Source organism: Gekko japonicus, unplaced genomic scaffold (genome assembly GCF_001447785.1).
Source record: "Gekko japonicus isolate JY-2015 unplaced genomic scaffold, Gekko_japonicus_V1.1 scaffold16, whole genome shotgun sequence".
Taxonomy (NCBI): domain Eukaryota; kingdom Metazoa; phylum Chordata; class Lepidosauria; order Squamata; family Gekkonidae; genus Gekko; species Gekko japonicus.
The window spans coordinates 944,501-956,475 of record NW_015169777.1 but is presented as its reverse complement, the minus strand read 5'-3'; the positions used below and the strand labels follow the sequence as shown (position 1 = coordinate 956,475).

General features: G+C 42.6%; 1 protein-coding gene across 3 annotated transcripts in view; it reads right to left on the bottom strand.

The window, feature by feature from the left end:
• PISD (phosphatidylserine decarboxylase) overlaps nt 1-11,975 on the bottom strand; it is a 93,882-nt gene that overhangs the window by 52,953 nt on the left and 28,954 nt on the right. The window contains exon 1 of one of the 3 annotated variants that reach the window (XM_015416728.1): nt 5,980-6,034. The exons of 1 other annotated variant lie outside the window; for it this stretch is intronic. The gene's annotated coding sequence lies outside the window, so the exon portion shown is untranslated. Of the gene's footprint in view, nt 1-5,154; nt 5,245-5,979; nt 6,035-11,975 lie in introns of those variants that run through there. One more of the 3 variants, XM_015416727.1, reaches the window with a different exon arrangement.

Genomic DNA, 11,975 nt, shown 5'->3' with positions numbered 1-11,975 from the left:
GCTGCTGCTGTCTTCAGAATTTATATGGGGGATTCCCATGGAGGTTATAAAGAAACTTCAGGTAGGAGCTTGCCCTGCATTTTCAGGCATGCTCAAAGGAACAGGGGGGAAAACTCCCCTTGAAAATAAGGGTATGAATGCCAGCACCCAGGAAAGAGTTGCAGAATGTTCAAATGTCACTCTTCAGCAGTGCAGAACCATTAAGTGTGATGCACAGATGGCCATTCAAAGAACATCCGTTTCTGGTAAGCAGCCTGTTCTCCCACCCCAACCCACTTTCAGCATTGGATCACCAACAGTTTATTTAAAATAGTTCTATACTAGTTTTCCTCAAAAGCTCAAAGCAGTTTCCATTCATAAAAAATCCATATACAGCAAGTAAGCCAATGTCCAGCCAAAGGCTCTTCTAAAAAGTTCTGCCCTGCATTTTTTCCTTAACTGCAAGAAGCAGCCCACACATTATTTGATAGCCTATTCCAAAGGAAGCTACTACAGGAAACACTGTTGCCCTGGCTGAAGCTATCTTCACTTCTGTAAAGAGCAGAAACTGAAAGCAGGCCTCAGTGAGAAGACTGCAGAGGCTGACATTGGAAGTGGTGATCTTTCAAGTAAATGGTCCCAGGCCTTAAAAGGTCACTAACCTGAACCCAGAAACAAACCAGTAACCAGTGTAGTTGATCCAATATTGCTACAGTATGACTGACCTGAGTTACTCAGTCAACAAATGCACTGCCGTTTCATTCTGGATTGAGATCTAACCAGGCCTGTGAGGCCTCCCTCAGGGTACGCTGATACTGGCCCTGCCTCTAGAGATCCCAGTACTGATGCAGCCATACACAGCCATAAGGCAAGAGTAGTTTACTGAGCAAGCATGGCCACTAAAACCACCTGATGCTCTTAGGGACAGCATCTGCCTCCTTTTTGCTCTGCTCAAAAGGAGAATGGTTAGGAGTTGAATCAAGACCTAATAGTATGCATCCACATCCCTTCAGACTGTGCCTTTGAAACTGATGAGAGAGGGTTCAAGCAGATGAAGCTGGCAATAATAGCACTGACATGAATGAATTGCAGTGATGATAAACTTAGAACCAGGAACTAACTTGCTACTTGAGAAGACACTAGTTCTTTAGACTGAGTGGTTGTTTCTTCTTTTCTTCGGTTCCTTACAGGAATAAGGACACCAATCAAAAACAAAGCCGCAAGTATTGGCTTCATCTCTGTATTGTCTAGCTCCTTTCGTCTCTCAGTAGACACAGACCACTGTAAAGACAAAGTGAAGCATCAGAAGCACTCTCGTCAAAAGGTATTAGAACTGTCAAAGAAAGGGTCATCCCTGAGTATAGAACAGTTAGTTGGCTGTGCTGGAGAAGTCATGGTTTCTGTGACCTGCAATGCTCATTCCCAAGGAGGTGTACAGGTGAAAAGCAGATATTACTTTTATTATTACTTTATTTATAGTGGGTCTTTCTCACTCAAGACAGATTACACAGTGTAAGTCAGTGCAACAACAGAATGAGACATCAGATAAGCAATGTAATAGGACTATGATTACAGTACTCTGAAACAAAGCATTAATTATTAGACATGACAAGGGGTGGACCCGCGATGCGCACAAACCTCTCCCTCCCCCCCAGGTGCCCCCGATGTGCGGATTTAAGCATCCGCACACCAGGGGGCGACCTGAGAATTAGATATATAGATATGAGTATGCTTGGTAAATTTGCCACAGCCTTACTCTCCAAGGAACTGTCACATCAAGGACAAAGTTAGGCTAGGCATCTTCTCCCTTACACCTGGTTTGTATAAGCGGGTAATTTCTTTCATAAAGGAGCACTGAACTATGTAAGAGTCCCAATCTGCATCTCAAAGATACAGTCAAATACCTGGTTTACTATTTTATCTGCTATTTTGTAGAATGAGTTCATGAGCATTAATCCCAATTCTAAGCTTTCATTAGTCAGAACCCATTTCATCAGATGCTTGGACCATAAACATCAATTTAATTTAATTTAATTTAATTTAATTTAATTTAATTTAATTTAACTGAAGGTGCTTTCTTTTTCCTCTGAAAATATCTGTAGTGCCTTCTAAAGTTTATTCCCCTGGGCTTTTTAGACAGTTTTGTTACTCTATATTGACAAGAGGAGGACATGCAAAGGAGAGAGAATCCCATTTCCTTTCCTCGTGGTTCCTGCTTCCCATTCTCTTGTCCCAGCTCCATTTTCCCTATATTCCTGTGCACTATCTCCACTTTCTCCCCCCACCTGATCACTCACCCTCCTAATCTTTCTCCCCATCCCATTGCCCAGTCTCTCACTCAGTCTTTCCTATTTGCAGTCACTCTCCTTCCCCTCCACAGCCCTTGCATTTTCTCCCCTTCATATTTCTCTCATCCTTTCCCCAAAAGCTCAGTTATTTCCTTTGTTGGGAATCATTTTGGGTTGCCACAGTAACCCAAAATACCAGCTAAAGTTCTCTCACCAATGATTTACTATGAAAAAAACACTTCTCATATTTTTCTGCAGACATGGGGTGTTCCCCTGGGTTTGCAGAAATGTACATCTTAGCATTTTCTGTTCCCCTTGAAGATTTTATATGCTGGGGAGGCATACTTGTCTATTAAATATGGTGTAATTGTGTTTTAACTTGTGTACCACCTTGAGGACCTTGGGGAGGAAATGAAATCTAAAAACAAGCACATAAATAAATGGTTGCCATGCTCCTCCTCTGGATTTCCTCACAGATCTTTCTCACCAGCTCTTTAGGAATCCTTAGCATCCTAAGACTTGCTGAAAGATTGCTGGAGGCTCACGTGCTTTCCGAAACAGTGCTGTGAAAATATCTTATGACAAGTATGCAACCCAAAGCCATTTGGCTCTTGCAGAAAATTGCACTCCATGCATTTAGACAATCAATCTTCTCTCTGTCTTCCCCTGACAATGATGGCTTCCCACAATTTCCTTTACCTCAAATTAGAAATCTGTTGGCTTAAGGAGAAATGTGGCCATACTTTAAAGACAGAAAGAAAGCCAAACAAGACAGGGAAAATAATCTTATCTGCCTTATTAAAGAGTGCTGTGTAAACAGACATGATACTTCATACGCTTGCTGTTTCCTATGTTTCTAAGGGTCACTTTCAGCCATACAAATCTACTGGAAACTGTGTTAGAACGGTGTAATGTACTCTGCCATGACCACGTGCGCGACCGTTGGGCCATGCAGTCGGGCAGAGTCACGGAGCTTCGCTCTCTCTAGAACAATAGCCAAGCGGATCCTAGCCCGCACCTATCAGAGGGCCAAGTCCGCTGCCGAGAGCCTATGGAACTCTCGGCCACTGTATATAGCCTATAGGATAGTAGTGGGCGTGTTTTGGTGGTGGGTTTCTGTGCATATAAACCGGCCTGCGATCAGGTTTACTTTGTCGTGTGCTATCCAAATAAAGTACTTTGCTGAAATCACTCCACGCTTCTCAGTACTTTTAAAACCTCATAACAGAAAAAGGAAATTCTGATTAGTATACAGTATGCTAGGTAGATAGATCTCACAAATAAGTTGGGTATCTTCATCCAGGGGAAATAAAGTTCAAATACTACCAACCCCATCATTATTCATGCAGCAGAACAACCAACTTACAGTTGTCAGAAGCTTTTGAACGATCAGTCTGCAAAAATGAGTGATCCTGTGAATGAATCACACTCAGAAAAGATATACTGAACCTGACAGCCTACACAATTTTAAAAGATTAATATAAAGGGGGGGGGGCTGAGAGGAATCCAGAATCCTGTTTATAGATCATCTCCAAAATATTTCCACAAATAAGCAGTTTGACTTTTCACTCATACATTCTTACAAAATCACTTCCAATAATCATCAGTAAGTCGCTTCAGAACAGGTTGAAAGAAAACTCAAGACTTTTTTTAAAATTTTGATTCCAAAACTAGGCATGGGGAGCTTTAGTTATTTCCACACCTTTGAAAACTACCAGGGCTGTATTCAGAAACCACATGTAACTGCAGATGAGAAAAAAACTGCATGAGCTTGGTTTATTACTGGGTTTGTGCACATGGTCTCCCTCCTCACACTGAAAAATGTAGTTAAACATTAACTCTTATTACCCATGACATATAAATGAAGCCACACACACACACAAAAATATTGAGTTAGCCCCGCCTTCAAAGATTTTGAACTGAAGTTTAATCTAGGTTTAGAATCCTGGTTAGTAAGGCCTGAGGAAACCAATTTTAGTTCATCTGAGTTCTCACAACTGTACATCAAAGGCAACCAAACAGGTAGTATTGTGTGACCAAAAATATCAGGGTTGTGCACATTTTTCTTTAATTTGTGATGTCTGAACACAGCTCAAGGGAGATCTTTTAAAAATATTTTCCTTTTAAACATTCAATACCATATACAACCACTACATTATATTTTGATACCATCACCTGAGTCACAGTTATGTAAAAGGCCAATGTCATTTCAGGTTCTTTGGCTATTTTTTATTTCTGATAGAATAATCGGAAGACAATTATTTCCATATGAATAAGTGGGAAATCATTAGCACCCCACATATTACAAAAACCCCAGCTTTACTAGAATAACATTAAACAGCTATGTGCACAATTTAGTGTAACAGCAAAATGCACATACTGAATTCTCAAAACACACTTCTCTGCTCAATACAGTAGAAAGCATTTTAAATTAAATCTACTAAATGTTTCTTTAAAAACAAGCAGAAAGAATTTCCTCACAACTCCCATCTTTGCTTACAGATGGGCAACTTAGGGCCCATGACAAGCCACATTCAACAACACATCACCTACCAACACTCACAGCTATTCAAACCCCTACATAGGTGGCATTACAGAATCAAAACTGAAGCAGTTTTGTTTTAAAAGATACCATTTGTTGCAGCCCTCCTAGGTTACATATAAATCATTACAGTAAATTTCTATAATCCCTTTTCAATACAGAAAGACTGAGCGTATTTTCTGCATTGTTAACCCTTCTTTCCTTCTCAAAATACCCACAAGACAAATCTCATGTTACATGGTGTAGAAGTATGTAACAGTTGAAACAGACACTGATCAGTCTCAACAGGAAGACTACTGTGCCATAACAGTAACTTGAACCCGTTACTAATTATCTGCATTTCACCTGATGATGATGATGATAGCGGCCAAAGTAAGATCCAGAAGGGCAATTCCAAGAACCACAATCACCACTCCTACTCCTTCTGAATTACAGCCTCAGCACACTAGTTCCAGTCAGTACTTTGTTTTAAGAAAGCGGTCACAAAGCAAAAACTGCCCCTTTCCAGCTCAGATTTCAGCTATGCCGACTTCAGGATGATAACTCTTAAGGACGTTCCAGCCTCAAGTAATAAAGAGCTTGCCTTTACCTAGACAGCAGATAGTACAATGCTCCCTTAAGGGGAAGAGGCAAGACAGGAAAGAGAAAGAAAAACAAGGGAGGGGGCAGAAACCCCATAGCAACACACTCACTTCCACCAGACCACTTGCCAGCTCTGCTCTGCCCAGCGTCATGAGATATCAAAATCTGAGCAGACAGCTGATGAGTCATCTCTGGAAGAACTAACTTCTCAAAATATTTTCAGCAGGGGCTGCTCAGAAAGAACTTTCAGAAATGAAGCCCGCTTTTTAACAGCATGAATGACACAGGCACAGTTCAGCCTGGGAGACTAATTTGTATATTCAAGTAAGCTTTTATATACAACAGTTTAAACAGGGTAGCATTTTCTGTTTCCTGAACAATATAATTGGATTATCATTTTAGAGCAACCAAAGAAAACTATGGCACATGACAGAATGTTTTCCAGGCCATTTCGATGAAGTACTTGTAGCCTGGCCACGACACATTACTGGCACACACTGCATCCCCTCTTTAACAACACAAACTGTATTCTACTCCAGAAAGACAGTATCAAGAAGGTAGAAATTTAAAAGATCTAAATTCTAATACCTTTAGATACCCAGTCTCCAGAGATTCGCCTAGATTGATAACTTTGTTGGCTCTTGCAAATCCTAAATCCAATCTCTCCACCTGTATGCCCAGTCAGCCTCAGCAGTTCCCCACTGCCTGCTCTCTTTCAGTCACTTAGAGATTCAAACCCAGGCACATCTCCAACTGCAGACATGACGTTATCCAGGGCCCCTTTTATAAGCCCTTGCAGGAGGGGAGGGAGAGCTCCCTCCTTCTTCCTTAGAGTTCCCCTTCCCATTGCTTCCATGCTCAGCTAGACTGCAGCAATCCTTGCTTCAGAACAAAGGAAAACATTTCCACTTTCCAGAAATCTACCTTGCACGCTCCTCCTCAACTTAAACCCAATACATATATTTAAACCAACAGCTCACAAGTCTCCCCATCCCTCACCCGCAGAAACAGATTTGGCAGTATCTGTTTGCTGATATAAGATCTAGTTCTCCTAAGAAACCTGGTCTGATATAGGGATGTAGGATTTTTATTTCACTACAGATGCTAATTTTCTGCTCCCAGCATTTCCCCTCTGCTCTAGTCAAGCTGATTGTACCTTTGCATCCTTTACAAGCATCTCTCCCACCTTCTGACTGGAATAAAAGGACTCAGGGATTTCCATGTCTATTCATGTTGTACGAAGAAAGCTTTGACTCTCAAAAGCTCATATCCTGAAACTCTTGTTAGTCTCTAAGGTGCTACTGGAATTTATTTATTTATTTTTATTTATCTTTGGATTTATATCCCGCCCTACCCCGAAGGCTCAGGGCGACTTCTAAGTGATACGATTCCTGACAGTTCATGAAAAGGGTTCCAGCTTGTAAAAGCTTCTACTACAATAAATTTGTTCATCTTGTAATAACACAATTTTTTTGCTGTAAAAACCTAAGGAAGAAAATTTGAGGTGGAAGTGAGGTGGAAGAATGGACTACATAAGAACATAAGAGACGCCAATGTTGGATCAGGCCAAAGGCCCATCCAGTTCAACACTCTGTATCACACAGTGGCCAGAAATACCAGTGCCATCATGAGGTCCACCAGTGGGGCAAGGACATTAGAAGCCCTCCCACTGCTGACCCCCCCCAAGCACCAAGAAGACAGAGCATCACTTGCCCCAGAGCCCCTATCTATACCTTGTGGCTAATAGCCACTGGTGGACCTCTGCTCCATATGCTTATCTAATTCCCTTTTGAAGCCGTCCATGCTCGTAGCCGCCACCACTTCCTGTGGCAGTGAATTCCATGTGTTAATCACTCTTTGGGTGAAGAAGTACTTCCTTTTGTCCGTTCTAACCACTTCAGAAAGCAGATAATGAATTACAACTTTGAATGGCCCTTTCAATTAAAAACTGCATGCAAAATGAAACTAGCATAGTTCCCCTTTGCGTGCTGTGCTGGTTTTTATAATTGCAAGAAGTTTCGGAAAGAGTATTTAACAAAACTGAACATTCTAAAATGTGATCTTCCTCAGTCCTCCATGTCAGATCTTTGCCACTTCACTCCCCTTTATATATGAACCGTTAACAGACTAACAGTTACTCCTCTAGAATGTGATCCCTGATGAGATCTGTGCTCCACGGACAAGACCACACTTCACACTCCTTTGTTATGCTAATATTAAGAGTAAGAAGAGGGCACTTGCTGCAACAACCCAAGGTGTGCCTGAGAAGGTCTGGGGTTGTTCTTCCCTCACAGTATTCCTGATGTTGTACAAACGCCATTCATTCCAAAGGAGATTTGACTAACGAGGTTTATTACTATGGTAGCTGCTTTGGGTGTTTTTATACTATTTTATGCAAGCCACCTATGAAATTATTTTGGATAAATAAAATACTAGGCGAACTTTTAAAGTATTGTAACACATAATTACAGTATTTAGTGCTTCTAGTTCTCATTATTGTGCAAATAGCAGATCTGAAAAGCAGATACCATCATACAAATGACAAGTCCTTCCCAATGCCTTCTTGCCCTGGAGTAGCTGACGCTGTATTGTAAATCTTTGTTGCTCTTCTTCCAAAGAAGAGACTTACATCCCATCCTGCCAAGTAACTGTTTGTTCAAAATATGACTCAGAAGGTACAGAGTCAAAGACACGTGGCTCATGTAGCATAACTGCAGCCAGCGTTTAAAGCAAGTCTGTCCATCTGTACATTTCAGGCTATTTCCTGAATGTTTCTAATTTCTTTTCTGTAGCCTGTTTCTACCAGTCAAAACCAAATTCTGTACAGTGTCTAGCTGTTATATTAACATTTTTATAAAATCCAACAGTCTCAAGCTTGTGTCGTTAGCCTACAATATTATAAAAACTGAAGTATTTGCTCGGGGAAAAAAATTAAAACTGCCAGCATTAGGGAGGCATGGCACTTAGAATATTCTTTAATGAAACCCCTTCAGCACAGAGCACATCTCCTTATGTATCAAATGAATAAATACTTCATCCATTGTAACTACACTGCAGAGGCAGCTGAGGAACCAGATCAGCATGGCTTAATTCAAGACAGAGGCACGCCAACTTGGCTGAAATATCAGATTTCGTCTTGCACAGGCAATATGCTAGGATTGTGGAGTTACCCTCTGGTGTTTTCCATTGATTTATTTTTTTTGCCTGTCATGTCCTGTGAGTTAGGATCTCCCATCAAGAAGTTATTATAGTATCACTGTACTGGACACTGTGCCCCCTTTGCAGAGAAAGCTGTTTCATCAGACTGGATTATTCATCAACATTATGCTACTATCCTCAGCTGATGATTGATCAGCCAATCAAGTCTATGAAGATGAAGCTGCCATGGACTTCATATTTCTCAGAGATCTGCCAGGTGCCCAAATACAGTCTGGGACATTATGAATACCACTATCAATGTGGTGAGCTATGCTAAACTGGAACGACACGTTGAACACCACATGTTCAGTATTAGATGTCACTTTGAACTGGTCCTTCTCCAAAGTTCACTGAGTTCTCTTGGATATGTGTTGTATCTTCACCTGACTTCTAGGCTATTCTTGTCAGCCACTCTGAACTCTACTACACAATATTATTTTCAGTCTACATGTATATGAAAACATAACAGGAGAAAAAAATCCAGAGAAGAGCAGTGAACTACTAATCTGATTGGTTTTGATTTAACCTATACAGCCAAAGCTAAAATTCTTAATTATGTCTCCTCACAAGGCGGAAGGGAAACTGTAGTCACCAGTCTGATATGAATTATAAGTAATGCAACTGATGCTTTGGACAGCAAAATAAACTCTGTGGTACGCTGTCTCAAACTTTGACAGCTGCTAATATCTCTCCCTTCCCCATCCCATGCAACTTGTGTTATCTGTGTTTTGGTTATAACCAGCAGCATCTTTCATACAGAGGGCACAGGGAAAGCAAGCACTATGCAGAAAGGAAGACCACAAAATGTATATGCACAGGTAAGCTTCCAGCATGCTTTGGTAAAGGTAACAAAGAGCATAGATTCATTCTGGATAAACTACTGGAAATCTGCTCCAGTCATTGCTACTGCTGCCAGCCATCCACAACCTCTTTTGTCTTGCTGGATTACAGTATGGCAATGAGGCACAGCACACATAGAATCTGCAGAGAGATTTCCACCGCAACCCCCAAAAGAGGATGGGTGAATATAATCTTGACACCAAAAATCCCTGTCACCAAGGGGGTAAAAACAAGGCTGTGTCTTGGCCCCCACCCTGTTCAACTTGTTTCTTTCTGGCCTTCCCCCCTATTTATGCAAAATTGAGGGTCATCATGGCCACAAATTACACTTGAAATCCGTACCTATTCTCCTGTATTGCTGCTGTTTTATCTCTTACTAAAGTGGGATTAATGCGTTTTTATCAGCTTTCATCTCATATTGCACCCAGAATTCCCTATTCATCAATTATGACAAAATGACCATTGGATACTCACTGTGAAGGGTCCTTCTCCTCTGAGGTCTGGAGGACATCTTGCGGGTGATTCCCATCCATCATCAGGGAGGCAGGACTAAGTTCAACTTCTTCCTGTTTCTTTTGGTGGGAGTCACCCTTGGCTCAGTTCAGGTGCTCCGAAAGGCAATGCATTAAGGCAACTACATTATAGAAAAGACTCAATCAACAGTATAACATTAATAAAAGCAGGAAGAACAGGAAGAAAAAAACAAAAAGGAAAGGCAAGGAATCCCCTTTCTGTGGGGTACATTGACATGCCATTTCCATAAAACTCTCTGATTGCAGTATTCCCTCTCTTGTCTCCATCTCTCTCTCACTCTCCCTGTTGCTCTATGTCTCTGTCTTACTTCTGGTGGTCGTCTGTGTGCAGGCAGTGGTCCACATAGAAAATGACAACCTGGGAGGGGCAACATGTCCTCCAGACCTCAGAGGAGAAGGACCCTTCATGGTGAATATCCAATGGAAGTGGAGGTCATCTTGTGGGACCCCCCAGACCCCCCTAAAAACTGGGTGGGAGGTCGTCATCCGCAGACAGAAATGACTGCAGCACTCGACGACCAAAGCCGCATCCACAGAATCATACAGATTTATCCTGTAGTGCCTGATGAAGGTGGACAGTGAAGACCACGTTGCCGCCTTGCACATCTCCTGCACGGAAGCCCTATTGGCGAAGGCTGCCGAAGTGGCAGCACTACGTAGAGAGTGGGCTGTGATGCCCTCCGGAACCTTGATGTTCAGGCTTTTATAGGCCTCTACAATGCATGCTCTGATAGTGGAACTGATAGATGAGGTAGACATCTTCTTTCCAGTATATGGAGGTGAAATATTAATGAACATAGAGTCTGTACGCCTAAGAGGCACTGTCCTAGAGATGTAACACTTCAGCGCCCTCCATACATCTAAGGTGTGCCACAAACACTCCTTCGGATGTTTGGGATTTAGAGAGAATGATGGCAGACAGATTTCCTGAGATCTGTGGAATTCTGTGTTCACTTTGGGACAGAAAGCAGGATCCGTCCTCAAGACAACTTTATCTCTATGAAAGACACAGAGTTCCTTCTGAACTGACAGAGCTCCTAGTTCAGAAACCCTCCTGGCCGAGGTGATGGCCACTAAGAACAGTGCCGCAGGAACTTTAAAGAGACGTCCCTCAGAGGTTCAAATGGTTCCTTTGTCAACACAGAAAGGACCGTGTTGAGCCTCCACGTGGGAAACCTATGTTTTTGAGGGGGATCCTTAAATGATGCCCCCTTCAAAAAGTGTCGGACGTGAGGGTATTGAGAGATAGGCAAGCCTCCATACCTGGGTAGGACGGAGGCCAGAGCTGCTATCTGCCACCGGAGAGTGGAAGCTCTGAGACCACTGGACCTCCCATCTTGAAGAAAGTCTAAAATGGATCGCACTTTGTGACGAAGAGGATCGACTTTCTTCCTTCTGGACCATCTGACGAAGGCTTTCCACGTGACATTGTAAATCCGAGACGTAGAAGATTTTCTGGAAGCCATCATCATCTGCATGACCAGTTCATTGTAGCCTAGTTTCAGGAGCTTGACCCTTCCATGAGGTCAAGCAGAACCATCCTGGATTGGGGTGACAGATCGGGCCCTGTAGAAGCATGTCTCCTGAAACTGGAATGGAGGAGCTACAGCCATCTTCTGGAGGAAGATGAACCACGGCCGTCAAGACCAATACGGTGCCACCATGATGATCTCCGCCCCTTGGGCTTGTATTCTGCGAAGAAGCCTGGGGAGCACTGGTAGAAGGGGAAATGCGTATGGTAGTCCCGTAGGCCAGGGAGACAGATCAGTGTCCGTCTGTTCTGCCGAAGGATAGAACCTGATATAGAACCTGTCCAATTGGTTGTTGCTTGGGGACGCAAACAGGTCTACTCGGGGAATCCCGAACCTGGACTGGATCATCTGGAAGGGGTCTCTGTGTAGCGACCACTTGCCCTCCTGCAGTGACTGGTGACTCAGCCAATCTGCCTGAGTGTTGCTAGAGCCCTTGATGTGCTCTGCCCGAATTGATTGTAGGTTGTTCTCTGCCCATTGC